The sequence below is a fragment of the Prionailurus viverrinus genome, chromosome D4, assembly GCF_022837055.1.
Source record: "Prionailurus viverrinus isolate Anna chromosome D4, UM_Priviv_1.0, whole genome shotgun sequence".
NCBI lineage: Eukaryota > Metazoa > Chordata > Mammalia > Carnivora > Felidae > Prionailurus > Prionailurus viverrinus.
Window position 1 is genome coordinate 31,973,342 of NC_062573.1, and position 23,054 is coordinate 31,996,395.

Here is a 23,054-nt window from a genome sequence, read left to right on the forward strand (position 1 = left end):
AAGTACCTTGCCTAAAGTCACACAATTAGATTCTTCTAGAACAGGGATTGGCAAACTTTTGCGTGAAAGGCCAGACAGTAAATATTTTAGGGTTTCTGGGTTACTTAGCTTGTTATAGATATTCAATTCTGCTATTGTAGCATGAAAGTAGTCATAGACTAGAATAATAATCATAGAATAATCATAATAATCATAGAATAATCATGGTTGAGTTACAGTGGAACTTAATAGACTAAAATTTGAATTTTGCCTAAGTTTTGTGTGTAATAATAATGAAATATTATTCTTCTGATTTTTTTTAAGTCATTTAAAAATGGCTAATAAGGGGCACCTGGCTGGCTCAGCCAACGGAGCATATGACTCTTGATCTCGCGGTCATGAGTCCAAGCCCCAAAATGGCAAGAGTTTACTTTAAAACAAAGCAAAAAACAAAACAAAAACATTGGACTTTTGGGCAACTGGCTGGCTCAGGTAATAGAGTACATGAGGCTCTTGATCTCAGGTTGGTGAGTTTAAGCCCTACATTGGACATAGAGCTTACTTAAAAGAAAGAAAGAAAGAAAGAGAGAGAGAGAGAGAGAGAGAGAGAGAGAGAGAAAGAAAGAAAAGAAAGAAAGAAAGAAAGAAAGAAAGAAAGAAAGAAAGAAAGAAAGAAAAAGCTAACAATCTTAACTGGCGGGTTGTAGACAAAAAGGAGCTTTGGCCCACGAGTTGTTTCCTGACTTCTGTTCTAGAATCCAGGCCTTCCTGAATTCCTCTAGAATGCAAGCCTTAACCACTGACTAGGGTTATATAAGTACTGATGAAAACAAATAATGTTCTTCCTGGTAATAACAGTTCCTAACAATTCTTATAGTCCAATTATTTTCTGAGGACTTTCATATGCAGTATCTTCCATGAAGCTGGCAGTGCCATATAAAGTAAACAGAATTGCACTCCTTTATGTAGATCAAGAAACAGGCTTAAAAAGGACAAGTTATTAATTAATTAGGAGGGAACTGGGCTTTTAGAGAAATGAGACACAATAGTGTTACAGGGAGTCTTTTTGGCTATTCCTCATAAGTCCCACACAATGGTAGTATCATTAACTATTTGTTTATTGCTTTCAAAGGTCAGCTTGCCCACAGCTCAGCTGCTTTTAGGAATAAACGTAACTCAAAAACTGACGGCGTATGCCAAATTGTTATATAGTCATTACACTAATTTTCAGCAAGCAAAATAACATGGACAGTGCATTAACACCTTTGGAGGAAAATCTTCACAAGAAGCCAAAAAATTTTTTTTAAGTTTATTTATCTTGAGAGAGACAGAGCTCAAGCAGGGGAGGGGCAGAGAGAGAGAGAGATAGAGAGAGAGAGAGAGAGAGAGAGAGAGAGAGAGGGAATCCCAAGTAGGCTCTGCAGCGGCAGTGCAGAGCCCAGAGTGGGGGTTGAACTCATGAAACTGTGAGATCATGACCTGAGCCAAAATCAAGAGTTGCACCCCTAACCAACTGAGCCAAAGCCAAATTATTTTAAAACTCATTTTTATTATTATTTTTTAATACATTCAACATGGGGCTTGAACTCATGACTGTGAGAAGTAAGCCCACTGATCCAGTCAAAGGAGGGATTCAGAGACTCAGAGCACAGTGAAGCGAGGCTTTAAATCAACATTCTTGCAAGAGTGGGTGTTTGACGGACAGGCACAGTTGAGTCAGTTACAGCAGGCAATTTATCTCCTAGTGTGTAAGTTCCTCTCCTGATTCATCATTGGCTAAGTACTACAGAGGTTATAGCCTTACCTGGAAGTCACCTATGCCCATGTAAGCCAAGAAGTAGTCTGATTGGAATAAAATGTACATCGCTTGAGGTGATGCAGAGTCTTCAGTTCTTTGGTGCATGCCCATTGCAAAGCCTGTGAAAATAAGTCTGTGAAATGGAGAGGGGAAGAACCAGGAAGTGAAGTGTCCACCAGTTTGGGACTCCATTGTGTGCATGGGGAGGTTCATACATATTTCCAATAAGTTGTAAACCTATTGTTAACTAGACAGCAGAGCTTTTATTTGGTATTTCTGAAAATGAATCATCTTCCTTATTCCTCACAATGACCCTAAGATCAAGAGTCTCATGTTCCACCATGGGAGCAACCCAGGTGACCCCAAGAAGCCAAATTCTCATTAGAAGGTTGTTGGTGATATGGAACACAGGTAGGGAAATGTGGGTGATCCTATGGTTAATAGGCATGGAACACCCATCTCTATCTGCTGAAGGGAGAGACCTGCCAAAGGGACCAAAATGTTCTATGCTACCCTTTTCCCTGCATGGTGTACATTTTTTTTGCTTCTTAAGGTTCTTTCTTTCTTTCTTTCTTTCTTTTTTTAAAAGATTCTATACAGACCATTCCCATTCAGTTATCACATCCTTCAGGCAAGGTATAATGCATTTGATGATATCATTTACTGTAATTGAGTAGATTAGACTTGAACTGTGATTAGTTTTATCTAGATTGTGAAGATTCTGCTTTGGAGTTAATACAACCTTGATTTGATCTTCCTATACCTTAGTTTTCCATTTACTGGTTCTTTCTGAGATGGGCCTCATCTGATTTCAACCACCTACTTTATTGCCTGCCATGTGTACAGACTTAACAACCCAGGCTTCTGAGAATTTCTCCAGTGTATTTCCATCATATTATGCTCTCCCTTTAGTCCAGCCAAGTGTACTCAAGCAATGAAAAACTGGTGAATTGGATGGTGATATTTTTGGCAGTTACAGGACCTGAAATTAGTTTCAGAGTCAATGTGTCAGAGTCAGGCTGCGTGGAAATGGTTGGTAGTATTATCCCTTAGGGGAACCTATTGTGAGAGGTTAGTTCTATTACATCCAGGTGGTAATAACTATTATCAGTGAGGTTTTAGGACTTTGATGCCTTTATTTTTCTCTCTGATCCTAGGTCCTAGGTAGGACTTCTCCCTTGATAAGTGATAATTTATTGATAGCATCCAGCACAGTATGCCTGGTACAGAAAAGACATGTTTTTGAATATAACTACAGAAGAGGAAATTGAGGGACTGAAAAAGTAACATAGTTTGTACAACTCAGAGTGCTAATACATGGTCTCTTTTTTCTTTCTTTGTTTTTGGAAGTTAGTTAATGAATGTATGTGTTTATTGATGGATTGATTATAATCTCTACACCCACCATGGGGCTGCAACTCAAGACGCTGAGATCAAGAGTCACATGCTCTTCCAACTGAGCCAGCCAGGAGCCCTGGTCTCTCTTTTCTTAAAGTTTATCTTTAATTAAAACACCAGTACCTTCTTCATGTAAAAATTTAAAACATTAAGGGCACCTGGCTGGCTCAGTCAGTGGACCATGTGACTCTTGATCTCAGGGTTGTGAGTTCAAGCCTCACATTGGGCATGGAGCCTAATTAAAAAAATTAAAACGTTATAGATTAGATTACAGTCCATTTTGACTAGCAACCTCAATCACAAACCCTCCTTCCCATTCCTCAGAGACAGCTCCTGTTATCTGGTTTGTATATGTCCTTTCAGAATTGTCTTCTTGTACTCTTTCAATTAAGTCTTTGCCTCTCAAGGGTTTTATCTTGGACTCTCCCACACATTTCTATAAAACAGGAATACAAAGAGGAGGAAGACTGAACTGACCTGGCACAATTCCAGCTCACTGTCAGAAAGGGAGAGATAAGGTACATCTACACATGAATGGTCATGATAATAAGTTTTATTTGTTTTAGCCTGAGCATTCTTTGATCAATTCAGATAAATAACAAAGCAGGACTATTAAGGTTTCAATTGTTATTCATCAATTTAACCTACAACAGTCTATTAGTAACTAGCATGTTAGTAAATAGTACAGTGCCCTGCACAAAGATCAGTATATGCTAATTTCCTTCCCACCTTACTTTTATATCTGTTGTGCCCAAAGGGTACATACCAGGTGTGAAAATAATTACTACTGATTATTGAGGGTTTACATGCCAAACAGGTACTTTACTTGATCTCATTTAATTTTCACCACGTGGTGAAGTGGTGTTATCACAAAGGAAAGCTCAAATAAATGTAGGACCTGCTGTATTCCAAAGTCCATGTACCTAACTTGCCTGGGATACTGCCTTTGAGGATCAAATAGGTCAGTTAACGAGCAAATACTTTAAAACACTATGCTACGAGTATAAAGCATTATCCCCCTTGTGCTTAATTCTTGGAGTTAGATCTTTTTGAGAGTAAGGGGTTATTCATTGCTTGGAGACAGAAAATGTGGTTTGAGTCTCTTCAGCCAGAAACACCTGAACCTCTAAGCCTTTTTCTTTCTCCTTCCTTCCTTTTTCTCTTTCTTGCTTTCTTTTTCTTTCTTTCTGAACCTCTAAGCCTTTCTTTTCTTTCTTTCTTCCTTTTTTTTTTAAAGTATTTTAATCTTAAAATAATTTCTACACCCAACCTGGGACTTCAATTCACAACCCCAAGATCAAGAGTCGCGTGCTCTACCAAGTGAGCCAGCCAGGAAGTCCTCTAAGCCTTTCTTTACCAGCTGCAATCCCTACTTCAAAGTGTTGATCATAAGATTTAGTAAAAATGGTTGTATAGACCACTGACATGAAGTAAGCGATCAATAAACATTACTCAATTTACGTAGAAGGAGCTTCGTACTGCAGAATTCCACCCTCGCATTTAACAACATATTATCCACGAAGCCCTCCCGCTCTGTTAAAGTTCCTTTTGAAGCTTCCTCCACCACGGGTGTACCTTAGCTAGCCGTTGGCGTTTTCCCGCGCAGGGGGCGGGGCGGAGCGCAAGCCCGGGAACGTGGTAGTGGAACCCCACCCCCCGGCCGGGACTACATCTCCCAGCAGGAACCACGCTCAGCTACCTGGCAAGCGGAGCCGACTGGTGTTAGTTTCGGAAGCCAACGCTGACCGTTTCCCGCCTCCACCTTCCCTCAGCACTAAGTCATAAACGCATGGTCTATGAACTCGCGAGGGAAACGGGGCGGTGGCGAATATCTCTGCTGTGCGGAGGTCTAGGAAGAGTATTCCCAGGGTTTGGGGAGCTAGGCCTGCTTTGAGTGGTTGGCCCACATCACGTGATGGGAGGAAGGCGGTCGCAGGGGAGCGACTCCTGGTGTCTTGTGAGATCATCACACCGCGACTACACGCTGCAGTTGTTGGCATCTTGGGTGCGGTATGTAGTACTCTCCTGACAACTCCGAGTACGATAAATCCTATAAAATTTCCCTTATTCCTTCCCGTGCCTGCCTCCGCCGCGGCGCTGTTGGCCTCTCCTACTAGGCTTGGGGGAGGCTAGGCGAAGCAACGCGCTCTGTGGGCGGGCTGATGAGCGGCGCGCTAGCTACGTGTGGTGGCTCCTCCTTCCCCCGTGACGCGGAGGTCACGTGACGGGCCGGGCCGCCTCTGCCGCCGCCGCCGCTTTGTAAGAGGCACATTGGCAGGTAACGAGCGGCGGTGGCGGCGGCAGCTGGTCCCGAGTCCAGCGAGAACAGCAGCGGTAATTGGCACCCTCTTTTTCCTTCCCTGTTCCAGAGCCCTGAGCGTGGCAGCGTGCGCTCTCTCGTCCTGGTTCAGCTCTTCTTTCTCCTAACCCTCTTCGTACTGCCCCAGCGCCCACTCATGAAGACCGGGCCAAGCTTCCCTCGCCAGCTTCTTGCGTCCTCAGTATGCCCAGGCCCGGACGCCTTCCTGCCTTCTCGCCCGTGGTCGTCCTGTGCTTCTTCCTGCCTACCCCTGTCCTAGTCGGCCTGGCCCCACCCAACCCCAGGGGGCGCCTTCCCCTCCCCCCCTTCGGGTTTCTGCCCTGGAGGGTGTGGTTTTTCTCCCACCTCTCCCTCCCTGCCTGTCCGCTGGAGCTCCCGCTCAACGCTGATGGTCCCCATCCTGACCACAGACCACCTTTCCGTTTTCACGCCTGTCACTAGTCTTGGGACTAGACATCTTAAACCCCAACTTCTGCGCTCTGTAGCCTTTCCCGGCATACTCGGAGGGATAGTTAGGTTCTACCCTTTTTCGTTCTGGAAGGTTTTGGTGTTAGACTCTGGGGACTCAGTTTTCCTCCTCAGTCTCGGTTCCCCTAGCCTGGTTGTATCAGAGTTGTTTTTTTTTTTTAATGTAGTTTTGAGAACGCATTGTAAACTGAAGCTTTATTGTACGTATTTAAAATGTTATTCTTTCTTTAGTGTATTATATCTGTCTTCTTTGCCTCTGAATCACTTTTCCCACTTGGCTTTTCCACCTTTTCCCCTCGGTTTTCAATCTGATTATTTGCCCGGGCATCTCAAGACCTACCACTCTGGTCTCATATTCTGTTCTCTGTAGGAGTTAATCCTGTCATCATTCCTGTTATTTCCTGTTTGAAATAATCTTGTAGTTTACTACTTCCTCTGTTGGATATTGGTTTATACTTCTATTTGATGTATATGGTCTGTGAGTATTTAGGCTTATTGTCTTTAGCCCCTGTGTGTCCTAACAGTTGAGAGCTTTTGAAGGTCTTTATAAGGTATCCAAACATCTTTTATTTGAAGGGCATATACAATTGGGTGAACCCAGGCCTTTTTTATTTTCTCTTCAATTATGGTATACCTCCTCTTTAAACCAAGAGTTATGTCAGTAGTTAGTGTGTTCCTCACTTTTTGTCACGAATTGTATATACTAATTTTTAGTGTCAGTTTGTCTAATGGAGATGGAAGGAAGCTCTCCTGTATCCTAGGTGTTAGGTGCCTAGATTGGGATGATACCTATCTGTTTCAGGAAAGGGAATAAATTCCCCTCTATGGAGAGGATAGAGTTGTCCTGTCCACCAATATCTCTTACCTGCCTGCAGGGCTCAAGCTATCATCCTCCCATTGCTGTGAACACTTCTCTTATTAGGGAGAAGTGATTAGTTTCCCACACTACTCTTCTGCTTACTTCCCATATGTTCCATCTGATTTTTGTTTTTTATGCCTAGTTCACATGTGTGATGAAAATTTCCCCCGCCACTGTCCTGCTTGTTTTCCACAGCTGTGATTTTCATTGTTTGCTTCCTTGTTGCTTCTGACCCTCACAAATTAATTCTGGGGGGGGGGGGTTCTGTTACAATTGAAATATGGCTGGAAGTGGTGGCATAGCAATGAGGCCATGGGAAAAGGTTGTGGTAATTGCCTCTCCTATTTCCTGCCGTTCTGGTTTCCTCTGGCCTCTGTCTTTAAATGTGGGCTGGACCGGCAGCAGTCACATGGAGCTGCCTTAGAACAAGGCTAGAACAACAATAACAACTCTGCTTCCCTTTCCTGGTAACTGATGCAGCCTGTGCAGTGCTCAACAGCGGTGTCAGTGTTAGTGACTTATTGTTGAGGGAGAAATGGTAGGAGAACATGGAGAAGAATGGGTTAATTTCAATATGCCTTATGCCCTGTGGGTTAATTATAGTGGGAACTGGTTGCTTTCTCTACTCCTTTAATCATATACTGTATGTAGAGGGTATAAACCAATCTTGAAGTTTTGAACTGGTCTGAAGTGGAGCGTTTTCTTTGAAAGTATTAGTCTTCAAGTATTGATCCTCCAGTCTTTTTTTTAAAATGATTAAGTTTTTGTTGTTATTAGGCACTTTTTTTTGGTGTAAGCAAATGCCTGCTCAAAAGGAGCCTGCATGAATTCACAGACTGTGAAGTTCCTGTTGTTACATCTGTCATATTTTGTTTATTAATCTTTACGAGGTCAGCAAATACCCGTTAGCCCTTAATTAATTTGAGTAAATGGAATGCCCTTTAAAAGTGGGACGTATTGTACTGGTGGTGTTGACTGGTAAGATGGTGTGGATCACTGATAGGTCTTGGAAGCAGTTGTCTCCCCCTACCTCTGCCCCGAAGGAGATTGGAGATGTAACTTGAAGGAAGGCAAAGAGAGGGAAGACTTACAGGGAATATCAACCATATATGCCTGTAGCTGGTTTTGAAATAATTTTGACCCAACTGTTGAATATTTAGGAATGAAATCCTTTTTTTCATTCTAAAGTCCAAGAATCAAATTTAACAGGTTTGTTTTTACAGATACACAGACTGCATATATTGATATTTTCTACCGTGTTTTTTTTTTTGAGATTTCTTTAGTGTTTCTCTCAAAGATGCTGCATGTCCTGTATTTTTTCTTATATATGTATATTTAAAACATTGTTTTAATGTTTATTTTGAGAGAGAGAGAGAGAGAGAGAGAGAGAGAGAGAGAGCATGCACACAAGTGAGGGAGGGGCAGAGAGAGAGAGAGAGGAGAGAGAGAGAATCCCAAGCAGGCTCTGCACTGTCAGCACAGAACCCCATGCAGGGCTTGATCTCACAAATCCTGAGATATTACCTGACCAATACCAAGAGTTGGAAGCTTAACTGATTGAGACACTCAGGCGCCCCTTATATATTGTATTTTTTAATTTGAGAGAGTTGGGGAGGGGTAGAGAGAGATTTTTATTAATTTATTTTGAGAGAGCAGTGCACGTACGAGAGAGCAGGGAGGTCAGAGAGAGAGAGGGACTGAGAGAATCCCAAGCAGGCTCCCTGCTCGAGCCTCTGACTTTGGCTCAGGTCGTGGTTCATGAGGTTGAACCCTGCATCGGGCTTGCTGCTGTCAGCACAGAGCCCACTTTGGATCCTTACCCCCTCCCCCCAGTCTCTGTCCCTCCCCAGTTCATGCTCTCTCTCAAAAATAAATTAAAAACAGGGGCACCTGGGTGGCGCAGTCGGTTAAGCGTCCGACTTCAGCCAGGTCACGATCTCGCAGTCCGTGAGTTCGAGCCCTGCGTCGGGCTCTGGGCTGATGGCTCAGAGCCTGGAGCCTGTTTCCGATTCTGTGTCTCCCTCTCTCTCTGCCCCTCCCCCGTTCATGCTCTGTCTCTCTCTGTCCCAAAAATAAATAAAAAACGTTGAAAAAAAAAAATTTAAAAAATAAATTAAAAACATTAAAAAAAAAAAAAGAGTAGGACACTTAGCCAGTTGAGCCACCCTGGAGCCCATGTCCTGGATTTTTTTTTAAAGAAAGTAAATTAGGGATGCCTGGCTGGCTCAGTTGGTGGAGTATGCCACTCTTGATCTTGGGATTGGGAGTTTAAGCCCCATGGAGTTAATTTATGAAACCGGACTTGGATAAAGGAGTAGGTGTTTCATTTAAAACTACATGGGGTTCTTTGAAAAGTTGTTAGGAATGTGTAGCTCTGTTTTTCTTCATTTGGAATATGAAAAGTAATGGAACATATATTTGATTGGGTCTCAAACTTAAAATTCATTTTAAAGATTTTTAAGGATTTAAAGAGGAGGGAATTTCATTTGGATTTAGTTCCAAGCTTACTGTTGCTGTAACTTTGTTTCTTGCTATTGGTGTAGTGTTATTATTAACTTGTTTTTAAGTAAAATATCACATAGGAACTATCTCATTTAAAGTTATAGTGTATGCACACAGTCCAATAATACTTAACAATGTTACTCTTTACTCATTTTTTTTTTTTTACATGTAGTCTTAATTTTCTGATCAGATCAGTCCTAGATATTGTGTGAAGACTTTTGGAAGCTCGGAGTTGCTTCTTGTTGATGATGTTTTTCTCCCTGTGTCTTTTAATTCTCTCCACTCCCTTTTATTTCTCTTCCCTGTGTTTTCTCTCCATTTTATTTTTTCTGCCTCCTTGTGCCCTTTCATCCCCATAAAAAAACACTCTGAACACTCAGTCTCAACTGAGGAGGTTGTAGGCCTTCTGACTGACTGTTCTTGGCACCATAACATGCTGCTTTCCAGGTTAGGCAGATGAAAACCTAAAATATCTTCACAACCTCATGGGCTTGGGCAAGGTGTATAGTGCTACCTGTATTGTGTGTCTACCTGGCTGGAATGTGTGCTCTTTGAAGCGTGGGATTTTTCATTTGATAACGGTGTTTAGCATTGCCAAATCATTAAACAAGAGAGTAAAGTGGGCTTAAAAAAATACAGGTTTAGCTGAAACAGGGTTTAGGAAAAAAAAAAAAAAAGACTAGCTTTAGGATTGATTTGATAAGCCTAATATTACATAATTTTTAGACCCAAATTAATTTTTTTTCCTCCTCTTTTCTCAAAATTTCATCTTACAGAATGTTTTAGGATCAGACTAAGAAAATACATTTTAGAAAATTTGAGAAAATTAAAAGATAAAAATTATGGGGCGCCTGGCTGACTCAGTTGGAAGAGCATGCAACTCTTGATCTCAGAGTTGTGAGTTCGAGCCTCATGTTGGGTGCAGATTACTTAAAAAAAAAAAAAAAAGATAAAAAGGACTTAATCATGGTTTAACATTTCATTATAAATCCTTTTTTTCTTTATGTTAAGTAATACATACTTAAAGTGGAATAATGCTTTTTAAATATTTTTATTTTTAAAATTTTTTTTTTCAACGTTTATTTATTTTTGGGACAGAGAGAGACAGAGCATGAACAGGGGAGGGGCAGAGAGAGAGGGAGACACAGAATCGGAAACAGGCTCCAGGCTCCGAGCCATCAGCCCAGAGCCTGACGCGGGGCTCGAACTCCCGGACCGCGAGATCGTGACCTGGCTGAAGTCGGACGCTTAACCGACTGCGCCACCCAGGCGCCCCTTATTTTTAATTTTTAAAAATTTTATTTATTTCTGAGGGGAGTGAGGGGCAGAGAGGGAGATATAGAATCAGAAGCAGGCTCCACACTCTGACCTGTCAGCACAGAGTCTGACAGAGTCTAACTCACAAATCGTGAGATTATGACCTGAGCCAAAGTTGGACACTCAACCAACTGAGCCATCTAGGCGCCCCTAAAAAATATTTTTATTTATATTTGAGAGAAAAATTGTGAGCAGTGAAGTGGCAGAGAGAGAGGGAGAAAGAATCCCAAGCAGGCTCCCCACTGTCAGGATAGAGCCTGAACTATGAGATTATGACCTGAGCCTAAATCAAGAGTTGGAAGCTTAACTGAGTCACCCAGGTGCCCCTGGAATAATACTTTTATACTTAATGATTTTTATTGAGAAATAAAAGATACATTTTGGGCAAGGTATATGAGATATAAAAACACATGTAGAGTTTTCAAAAACAAAAATAAAATGACTACCCATGAAATAGAGCATTGTTACCTGAAAGCCTGTCATCTCCCAAGGCATTCCTTTCCCTCTTTCCCAGAGGTATCCATTATCCTACTTTGTTGTTGTTGTTTATTTTTTAGAATAATTTTTATTCCATATAACCCATAACTAATACATGGTCTATTGTTGCCCATTTTCAAGCTTGCTTCATTCATTCATTCATTCATTCATTCATTCATTCATAGTAAACTATACCCCCTGACATGGGGCTTGAACTCAGGACCCTGAGATCGAGTGTCCCATGCTCTACCAACTGAGCCAGTCAGGTGTCCCATCAATCTTGAGTTAAGTGGAATTTATGAGATTCTGATACTTTTTCTCTTACATGTTTTAGATTCATTCATATTGGTTTTTACCAATTTGATAATTTTCAGTAGTATGGTACTCCATTGTAAGAATGTGCCACATCTGGGGGTCCTGGGTGACTGAGTGAGTTAAGTGTCAGACTCTTGATTTCGGGTTCAGGCCATGATACCACATTTCCTGAGATCAAGCCTGAAGCCCAGCCTTGGGCTCTACCCTGATTGTGGCCAGTCTGCTTAGGATTCTCTCTCTCCCTCTCTGCCCCTCCCTTGCTGGCTCTTGTCTCTCAAAATAAATAAGTAAACATGAAAAAAAAAAAAAGGATATGCCACATCTTACTCTATTGTGATGAATGTGTCATTTCCATTTTTTTATGATTAGAAATTTTACTTCTATGTGAACATTTGTACAACCCAACCCTCCCCCTAAAATAGATTTCTCAAGACTGTAATTGGGAGTGGAGTTTTGGGTTGTGTGGAGTATGTGTAACTTTACTAGGTGATCTCAAACTGTGTTGTATGGTCATTTTTTATTAGGCTTTTCACCTGAACTACAGAACACAGAAAATTGTGTGATTATTTTTTCAGTTCTCTTGAGGATGTTAAACATCTGATGCCAAGAAACCTCGGGAAGATGCTTAATGCATACATATAATGGATATCTTAGATATCAGAATTTAATTCCCAAGACTGAATTGATAAGAATTCCACATCCTTACTTACATTTGATACTGCTTTAATTTTTAATTTTTTTTTTTCAACGTTTTTTATTTATTTTTGGGACAGAGAGAGACAGAGCATGAATGGGGGAGGGGCAGAGAGAGAGAGGGAGACACAGAATCGGAAACAGGCTCCAGGCTCTGAGCCATCAGCCCAGAGCCTGACGCGGGGCTCGAACTCACGGACTGCGAGATCGTGACCTGGCTGAAGTCGGACGCTTAACCGACTGCGCCACCCAGGCGCCCCATACTGCTTTAATTTTTAAATGCGTTAGGCAATTCTAGTGGTATGTTTTAGATACATCTTTTATGAACATCACACAGCTGGATTTTGCTTTGCTAATATATCCTGCAGATTTCTCTTTTAACTGGAGCGTGGGAACTGTCAATGTTAATTATAATTGAGGATATTTTGTATATATTTCTGCCATCATCAAAGTCTTCTACATGCCTGGTCGTTACTGTTTTTCTGACCTTTTTGTAGTTTTCATTCTTCTGTTTGGTTTCCTTCAGCTTTTTTTTTTTTCAAGTTTATTTATTTATTTTGAGAGAGACAGCATGAGTCGGGGAGGGCCAGAGAGAGAGAGGGGGAGGCTGAGAATCCCAAGCAGTGGGGCCCGACATGGGACTTGAGCCGACAAAACCCTGAGATTATGACCTGAGGTGAGAGAGCACGAGTTGGGGAGGGGCAGAGAGAGAGAGAGAGAGGCACAGAATCCGAAGCAGGCTCCAGGCTCTGAGCTGTCAGCACAGAGCCCTATGTGGGGCTTGAACTCACAAACTGAGAGGTCACTACCTGAGCTGAAGTTGGACGCCCAACCAACTGAGCCACCCAGGTGCCCCAGAGCATAGTATACCTTTGACTTGGAGTCAGTACTTAATATTTTGCTACATTGACTTTTTTCTCTACCTTGTACATCTTTTGAGGCTGATTTGAAAGTAAGGTGAAACATCATGACGTTTATGCTTGAGTATTTCCTAAGCAAGTGTCTCTTTCTCTTTTTTAATGTTTACTTCTTTAAGTTTATTTATTTTGAGGGGTGGGGGAGGGGCAGAGAGAAATCCCAAGCAGGTGCTGTGTTGGCAGCATGGGGAGCTCAGCGTGGGGCTTGATCTCACGAACCATGAGATCATGACTTGAGCCAAGATGAAGAATCAAATGCTTAACCGACTGAGCCACCCAGATGCCCCAAGTATTTATTTATTTTTGAGAAAGAAAGTGCATGCGCGGGGCAGGGGCAGAGAGACAGGGAGACAGGATCCAAAGCGGGCTCTGCTCTAACCAGTACAGAGCCGAATGTGGGGCTCCAACTCACAAACTGAGATGACCAGAGTTTAACGCTTAACTGAGCCACCCAGGTGCCCCTCCTAAGCAAATATCTCTTTACAATAAAGAGCTTCTCTTACAAATAATCATAGTAACATAATCATACCTAGGAAATGAATATATATAAATGAATATATATAAAGAGTAATCCTAATAATATCTGATAAAAATTCATATTTAGATTTCCCAGTTCACAAAATCTTTTCTAACTCAGTTTTTGCTTTACCCTATATATGTATTGAAGTAGAATAATGACAATCCACTTAAGCAATTATTTTGTTCATTATCAGGCATAATGGCCAGTCACATCTGATAAGCAAGATAACTACTGTTACTTAGGTTAGATAATTCTTTTGTTTTTATTTTTTATTTATTTTTTATTTTTTTATTAAAAAAATTTTTTTTTTTCAACGTTTATTTATTTTTGGGACAGAGAGAGACAGAGCATGAACGGGGGAGGGGCAGAGAGAGAGGGAGACACAGAATCGGAAACAGGCTCCAGGCTCTGAGCCATCAGCCCAGAGCCTGACGCGGGGCTCGAACTCACGGACCACGAGATCGTGACCTGGCTGAAGTCGGACGCTTAAGCGACTGCGCCACCCAGGCGCCCCTATTTTTTATTTTTTAAAGGAAAGGTTTATTTTTAGAGCGTGAGTGCGGGTGGGAGAGGGGCACAGGAAGAGAATCTTTTTTTTAATATTTATTTTTGAGAGTGCATGAGCACGAGTGGGGGAGGGGCAGAGAGAGAAGAGGATAAAGGATTCAGAAGAGGGCTCTTCACTGATAGCCGAATGTGGGGCTGAACTCATGAACCCTGAGATTGTGACCTGAGCCGAAGTCAGATGCTCAACCAACTGAGCCACTCAGGCGCCCCTTGGGAGAGAAAGAATCTTAAGCAGGCTTGGTGCCCAGCCCCCGCCTGCCTCAGGGCTTGATACCATGACCCAGGGATCAGGACCTGAGCCAAAATCAAGAGTTGGGCATTCATTGGACTGAGTCACCCAGGCGCCCCTAGTTTAGATAATTCTTGCTAGTGTTAAGTAAATTGCAATTTATTGTAGGATAAGTGTAACTTTCTTGGGCTGATAGAAAGACTAAAAATGTTCTGTGTATCTTGCTAATCTGTGCAGACTTCAGATTTTTTCAAACAGTGATGAAAAGTCTTCTTGATGCGTGGGAATAAGGGTAAATGCTTACATAAATAAAAACTTTAGATAGTAAATTCTTATGGCATTTTACTTCTGTGAAATGCTCAGAATGTAGGTTAACCCAGATTAGGCCTGAGTAATAGTTTTTGTTGCTGTTAATGATATGTGCTACTATACAGGTTTTCATTTAGATTGAATGTTGCTACTTGTCAGCAACTGTTAAGTGTTGGGGATACAGAAGAATAATGCACTGTTCCTGTTTTCTAGGTGCTTGCATTCTGATGGGAAGACTGAAATAGAACAATGCAGTTAGGAGCCAGAATCCTTTTGGGAGTGACAGGAAAGCATTGTCATTTGAGTCTGGATATTAGAGAGGCTTCCTTGAACCAGTGGGAAACTGAGCCTTATTTTTCCTGTATTCTTCCTATAGGATCAATAGTAGACAAATTCCTATAGTTATAATTGTCTCTTTTGTTAAGACACTTAGAATTTTAGGGGCATCTGCCTGGCTCAGTTGATGGAGCTTGCCACTCTTGATCTCAGGGTTGTGAATTCGAGCCCCACACTGAGTGTAGAGATTACATAAAAAAAAAATCTTTGAAATGTAAAAAAAAAAAAAAAAAACCTGGGATTTAATGTTTATAATTTAGTTTTATTATAATTTGCTATTTTGATTACTATGTTATTGTATCTTTTGTTTGGCCTTGATTGGTAGTTTATTTGCAGCAGCTAGTAAAGGAAATTTAAGTTACTCTGTTTGTTAAATTTATTAATTTTTTTTATTTTTTAAGTAATCTCTACACCCAGTATATGGGGCTCGAACTCACAACCACAAGATCAAAAGTCTCACGCTCTATGGACTTGGCCAGCCAGGTGCCGCAAGAGAGACTAAGTTATTTTTGATATAAGTTAGTCACATTAGACATTTTCTTTGGGTTCGCTTTTCATAGTAACTTACTGAATGTTTAAGTTTTTCCCTCAAGATTTCATTTTATTGTGATTAAAAGTTTCTTGGTATATCAGTGAGTTGATGAAACCCTTCTTTGAATTGCTGGAGACCATAGGACCTCTTCAGAATTCTTAGCTCTGGTACTTCAGTTTATTTACTATCTTTTTAATTCCTTGTGATTGGGAGTACTAAGGTAATGGTGGGAGAATACCCCTGTATATTACAGAACAATCCAGATGGTGGTTACAGCAATAAAAACCTTGTTAATATAGGCCATTTACAATTATTTACCATGGAAGAGTTTTTAAATTTATTTTTAATTTTTTTTAGTGTATATTTTTTAGAGATGTAGACTGCAAGCAGGGGAGGGGCAGAGAGAGAGAGCAAGAGACAGAATTGGAAGCAGGGCTCCAACTCACCAACCGTGAGATCATGACCTGAGCCAAAGTCGGACACTTAACCAACTGAGCCACCTAGGCACACCGAGTCTTTTTTTTTTTTTTTTCAACGTTTATTTATTTTTTTTGGGACAGAGAGAGACAGAGCATGAACGGGGGAGGGGCAGAGAGAGAGGGAGACACAGAATCGGAAACAGGCTCCAGGCTCTGAGCCATCAGCCCAGAGCCTGACGCGAGGCTCGAACTCACGGACCGCGAGATCGTGACCTGGCTGAAGTCGGACGCTTAACCGACTGCGCCACCCAGGCGCCCCCTTTTTTTTTTTCTTTTAAGGCATTTTGAGCTGTTTAATTGTTCTAATGTTTATTGTGCTTTACCAAAAGATCCCAGCTGTAATGGGATATATAGCATACCATGAACCAGTTCATATACTCTGACAATCTAGCGATCTGTGGGAGAAAGAAATGACCAGTGTTGCAAAGGGTTTTATTGGAGTGATAGTTGGCCTGCAGTGATAGTTGTGCAGTTGGTAAATACTAAAAGTCATTGAATTTTACACTTAAAAAGGGTGAACTTTATGATATTTTCTATAACTCAGTAAAATTATTTGAATAGTTTTGAATAAATAGGCAGTATTTTGAAATTAAATCAGAAACAGAAGTGGCCAATGTACATTAATAATATAGTTATTATTTATGGTAGCTATTAGGATCTAGACTAAGCATTTGAGGTACATTATTTTGTTTGGTGCTCCTTCCAGGTTTGAGAAAGAGTAAAGTACTGGGTCAAGGTTACTTAATCATGTAATTTGTAGAGTGCAGGTCTGACTTCCAAATCTTAATCACAAATACTGTACTACTGTACCTGTCTGAAATAATGCTCCCAGAGAATGTAGCCAAGTGCTAGATGATGAGTCAGTGTCCACATTTGTGGTGCATAAACCTGGGGTTTTGCACTGGATGGGGAATAAGAGGATGAAGATGTAGGTGTGGTCCTTGAACTCCTGAGTCTGGTTCCGCTAGGCTCCATTTCACTTTTATCTATTTTATTTATTTACTTATCTAATTAATTATGTAAGCTTTATGCGCAGCATGGGGCTTGAACTCACATCCCCAAGATCAAGCATCATATACTCTACCAACTGAGCTAGCCAGGTGCCCCACTTCTGTTTTTATATGTTGGCGTTTGGTGAGATGTTTAGATTTGATTTCTGTAGTTTAAAACTGCCTTTGCTTTCATTTTTCATTCTGATTTTACTAGCTGTTCTAATCAGCAAGGTGAGCTGATCTCTAAGCCCTCTGCCAATTTTAGGTGCATTCTAGGAGGAGGTCAGGCACATAACACTGAGAAGTGGCAATTGATGGCACACTGTGAGAACAGTTGGAAGAAAGCCATGTGGTTGCATGAAAATTACACTTAAGAACTCAAACTGCTGTCAAGTAGGGCTGTTTAATATATTGTTAAGTGGCCCTAAAATGCTGTGGAGTTGTGAACATCGAGTAGAGAGTAATTGCTGTTTATGCTGAGGGACAGAAAACAAGAAAATGCGGGGATATGCTCAGTATGATGTTGAGAAACCATGCCAATGGAAGGTGGAGGCAAAAAAGTAGGTGCAATTTGGGAGAATTGCAAGGCCATTTTGACCAAAGTGTATGGATCAGAAAGGAATAAAGAGCTTGTATTTTATCAAGGAGTTGATTTGTGAACAGAAGATCATGGATTTTAGTGGTATTCTGAAAGATGAAACAGATCACTGTGTAATCAGTTTTACCGTTAAGCTAGTTCAGACAGGTAAATAAGGGTATGAAGTTTCAGTGAACCAGGAGGCAATTATTGATATTATAGTTGATAAAGGTATCTTGTAACTGCTGGGTTATGTATGTAACACTGACATCAAAACTAGTACTAGACTGGGCTACCTAATTTATTCTTAGAAGACAGGAGGAGGCTTTAAATACAAACAATGACCCTTAATTCAGGTACCTATACTAAGTTGATGGCAGAATTGTAAAGGAAGGTATAGATATAGGTCTTAAAGAAATGGTGGCGTTAAAAGAATGGTTTAAAGGCTTTGAGCTCTGCAGTCCATTGGGTGTCTGACTTCGGCTCGGGTCATGATCTCGCAGCTTGTGAGTTGGAGCCCCACGTCGGGCTCTGTGCTGACAGCTCAGAGCCTGGAGCCTGCTTCTGATTCTGTCTCCCTCTCTCTCTCTGCTCCTCCTCTGTTCGTTCGTTCTCTCTCTCTCTCTCTCTCTCTCTCTCTCTCTCTTTCAAAAATGAATAAACATTGACAAAAATTAAAAAGTTTTGAGCTCTGGAACACTGAAAAATATTGGTCACTTGGAAAATTGTGCAAGTCTTCGAATGAGATGCATTTGGATGAATTTCTTTATAGGTTAGATACCTAGTAGGCAGTTAGATGTGGGCTGAATCTTTGGAGAGACATGAGGTCTTTTGCTTTGAAGTTGGAGGTAATTATTGATGCCAGTAGAGCATAAAATTTCTGTGGGAAGGGAGAGTGTGCTCAAGAATTGAAATTTTTTACATGTCAGGGCTCAGGGAAGGATGTGGTGCTGCTGAGGATTTGAGGGAGAAAAAAAAAGAACCAGGATGTGGTGTCTGAAAAGCCACAGGAATAAAATTATGAAATGTGTTGAATGCCAGAGACCGGTGAAAGAATGAGAATAGAAAAAAGATTTGACAGTTAATTCAGTGGTGACCTGGGAAATAGCATTTTTCTTAATGTTGGAGTAATAGAGTGATAGAAACCAGACTACAAGTTAAGGAGATGTTTGGTGAGGAACTGGAGTCAGTTAGTGTGTATCCTTTTTGAGATACACAGTTTAAGTAGTCATTGCTTACCTGGTAGAACATGCAGTTTCCCAGAGTGTTGGAGGGTAATTTTTGTAACCCTTTGTTCTTGAGATTAATGTGGATGTGGAGAATAGTTGAGCCGGTTTTTAAACACATACTTGTCAGAAGGAAAAAGGTAGGGAATACTTTCTCAATAGTAGTGGTAGGAGATTTCCTTATTAAGGAATTTTATTTTTGGTATATGAATGAAAACCAAGCCTAGTGTGTGTCAGATGTGTTAACATTTGAATCAAAACATCTGTGTTTTGATACATTCTTCATGTAACTGACATTTTTTAAAAAGTTGCTTTTGGCATGAGTGAAATGGTAATAAAGTCACCATTACAATGAAACAAATACACTTTTTTTTTTTTTTTAAACAACTCGAGTATGGGATTCATTAGGGAGTTTGGAGGAGGGTAATGAAAAACTGTGGGTCTGAAGTACTTAAATCAGTGTTTATATTTCTGGCTTACAGTAACAGCTAGAGATGATATTACTGTTGTGGACTAGCTTCATAATGGATATACTGAACTTGTATAAATCAGTTGTGAAATATTTGTGTATTTATAACAATTGAGTGCCAGGTGTTTAAACGGCTCATGCAGAGCTGTGAAAAAGAATAACTTGAAGTATTCTTACTCATCTCTCTTCAGTAAGAATTGGAGATTTGTAAAGTTCTGTCTCTTGTGAAAGTATGGTTGGGATGTAATCATTTTTAGCATTAATATCCAGTTTACTATATGAGAATGGTTAGCAGAGATGCCACTTTACCCAAAAATCAAAACAAGAAAATAATGTGAGATGAAGACTATAACTTTGAAGTGGCTATCAAGTGATTATGAGTTGAACCAGGTAACATTTTTGAGTGTTGTTGTGTATGGGAGATTTCTTGAAGTCCTTTTCACACTTTGGAATTTGGAGGTTTTCCTGCATTAACTATTGTTAAGGCTTTCCTGTGCTTGAAAATAAGATAGGAGTTAAATTGATAATTTTGATTAAATACTGTTTTGGCTTAGAGTATCAAGAATAAAGATTCTTGGTTTTTGTAACTGATGTAACTGGTTAGTAGGACTTGACTAAAAGAAACATTTGGCTTATTAAACTTGTCTCCCCAAGGATTATGAGGTAGATTAGCCTACAATTTGACACCTTCTTCCTTCCCCTTTCTGAGGGGGTCTTATGAAGAGGAAATAGGCCAAAAGGAGAAGGCAACTCCCCTGCATATTCTTTTCCTCAGAAGGCCTTGGGACAGAGTTACTAATGAGAAGTTAATCTTGATCTGGTGGATGCAGAGGTGGAGGGTGGGGGTGGGGATGGAATGGAAGTGAGGATGTGAAGACAAAAAATTTATAAAAATATGTCTGTCTCAGGGTGCCTGGCTGGCTCAGTTGGTAGAGCATGTGACTCTTGATCTCAGGGTTGTGAGTTTACACCCCACATTGGGTGTGGAGCCTACTAAAGAAACAACAACAACAACAAACATGTCTGTATTACAGACTAAGACTTGTTGGCATTAAGTCTGTCCTGTTCTAATGACTCTGAGACTTCACTTGATTCTGTCCAGAGAGGATAGGTGGGACTAATGCAGCTGAACATGGTTGGGGAAGAGCAGCATTAGAGTAGGGTTAGGGACAGGAGGATTTGAGATGGGAACATTCACTTGGAATTTATTACCAATTTTTGTTAATACCCAAGAAATAAATTTGCCCTCTTCTTTCTTTCCTTCCTCCATCTCTCCCTCCCTCCTTGGTAAAATGCATGCTGACCTAAGTGCATGCTGGCAGGTGGTAAGGTTGTCTCTTAATCACTCAAGCTAGAAGTCCTAGAAGTCCTTCTGCAATCTGCTGAAAATCAAGGTTTGAGGGCTTACTCTGTATAAGGCTTGGTGGAAAGTCGCCCTCTATCCCCCAAAAGACAACAAATCAGTGTAAAAATAATGCAGATTTTTTTTTGTTTTGTTTTTTGTTTATTTTAGGAGAGTGTGAGCTGGGGAGAGGAGCAGGGAGAGAGAGAATCTTAAGCAGTCTCCACACTCAGGAGGATCATGGGATCATGATCCTGGGAATCAAGACTCAGATGCTCAACTGATTGAGCCACCCAGGTGCCCAGTGCAGATGATTTTAAAATAAATGAATAACTATTTGAAACTGCATTGTCCTTGAGTTCAGAAACTATTTTTGAAAAGTAGCCATACTATGGGGCCCAGAAGTTCTGCAGATACGTAAATGGTGCCACTTTTGAGAAAGAGGCCAAGGATAAGTAAGACAATGATAAAACGAATTTATTTAGGAAAGCAAGTTCCTAGCTATGTCTTGGAGTTAGAATATTTTATTATTAATTATAGAGTGTGAGCAGGGGAGGGGGTGGGGAAGGGGAGGGAAAGAGAGGGAGAGGGAGGAAGGGAATGAATCCCAAGCAGGCTCCATGCTCAGCACAGAGCATAATGTGGGGCTCGATCCCACGATGCTGGGATTATGACTTGATCCCAAATCAGAGTTGAACCACCCAAGTGCCCTGGAGTTAGAATATTTTCAGACTGGGGCGCCTGGTTGGCTTAGTTGGTAGAGCACACTGCTCTTGATCTTGGGTCATGAGTTTGAACTTAATGTTGGGCGAAGAGTTTAAAAAAAAAAAAGATTCAGACCAATTCCCCACGTTACTCATCACATGGGTATAATAACGATGTAGAATCAAAAAAAGTTAAATCATGTTTGTTGTGTACTGTATTTCTCAAGGAAGGGAAGTATATATTGCATTTTAGGAGGCATTTCTATCAAAAAGGATTGGAACCAAAACCATTTTAGCCCCTGAAGAGTTTTCTTTCATAGCTCCATAATGCTGGATTCCTCAGCTGAACAGGATAATTGAGGTGCTGTAACTACAATGCTGCCTTGCTTTTACATAGTACTTTATATTGCCAATGTGCTGTGATAAAAGTATGATATGGCCATTTCTAGTGGATGACAGTGATGCACTCAAATAGAAAACACTGGAAGGATACTTAATAAATTAACGATTGAAAGTATTTTTGGGTGGTGGTTTTATTTTCTTCTATTGGTCAGTATTTTTTGGAATTTTGTAAGACTGTATGATTCTTATATAGGTGAAATAAGAAAAGTGAAATCGTTTTATTTTTTTTAGTTTTCTCATCTTTCAGTTTAAATCACATAGGAACCTTTTTTTTTTTTTTTTTAACGTTTGTTTATTTTTGAGACAAAGCATGAACGGGAGAGGGTCAGAGAGAGAGGGAGACACAGAAACTGAAACAGGGTCCAGGCTCTGAGCTGTCAGCACAGAGCCCGACGCTGACACGGGGCTCAAACTCACGGACTGCAAGATCATCATGACCTGAGCTGAAGTCGGACACTTAATCGAATGAGCCACCCAGGTGCCCCCCGCCCCCCCCCCCCCCCGCTTTTTTTGAATTTTTTTTTTTTTTAACGTTTATTCATTTTTGAGAGAGAGAAAGACACGGAGTGTGAGTAGGGGAAGGGCAGAGAGAGAGAGGGAGACAGAATTGGAAGCAGGCTCCAGGCTCTGAGCTGTCAGCACTGAGCCTGACGCGGGGCTCTAACTCACGAACCACGAGATCATGAGCTGAGCTGAAGTCGGAGGCTTAACCGACTGAGCCACCCAGGCACCCCTATGCTGGATCAAAATTCTTATCTAAGTTTCTTTAAGAGCAGTAATTCTCAAACTTTAGTGTGCCATTAGGTCTTGTTTAAACATAATTTCTGGGGCACCTGACTGGCTCAGTCAGTGTAGCATGTGACTCTTAATTTCAGGGATGTGTGTTCAAGTTCCACATTGAGAGTAGAGATGACCTAAAAAACAAACTGACTTTCTAAACATAACTACTGGTTCTGTAGGTCTGGGATGACCTTGAGAATTTTCGTTTGTGAGAGGTTCTCAGGTGATGCTGCTGCCTGTCTGGGCATCATACTTTGAGAACCACTAGTTTACAGAGTAGTAGTTTGACATCCCAGTTACACATTGGAAACCTGGGGAAATTTTTTTTTTTTTTTAAGATTCTAGTTTTAAGTAATCTCTACATCCAACATGCAGTTTGAATTCACAGACTTAAGACCAAGAGTCGCATGCTCCACTGACTGAGCCAGCCAGGTGCCCCTGGAAAAAAAATTTTTTTGAAAGATATGTTTTGTTTTGTTTTGTTTTTGAGAGAAAGAGGGCACAAGTGAGGGAGGGGGCAGAAAGAGAAAGAAAAGTGGGACTCGTG

The 23,054-nt window shown here is 40.9% G+C and overlaps 1 protein-coding gene across 7 annotated transcripts in view; it reads left to right on the forward strand.

Annotated features, from left to right (window-relative positions):
• The first annotated feature begins 5,163 nt into the window (after positions 1–5,163).
• UBAP2 (ubiquitin associated protein 2) overlaps positions 5,164–23,054 on the forward strand; it is a 112,445-nt gene continuing 94,554 nt past the window's right edge. For 4 of the 7 annotated variants that reach the window (XM_047831237.1, XM_047831239.1, XM_047831241.1 and 1 more), the window contains exon 1: positions 5,165–5,185. The gene's annotated coding sequence lies outside the window, so the exon portion shown is untranslated. Of the gene's footprint in view, positions 5,186–5,404; positions 5,510–23,054 lie in introns of those variants that run through there. The other 3 variants (XM_047831243.1, XM_047831238.1, XM_047831244.1) reach the window with 3 other exon arrangements.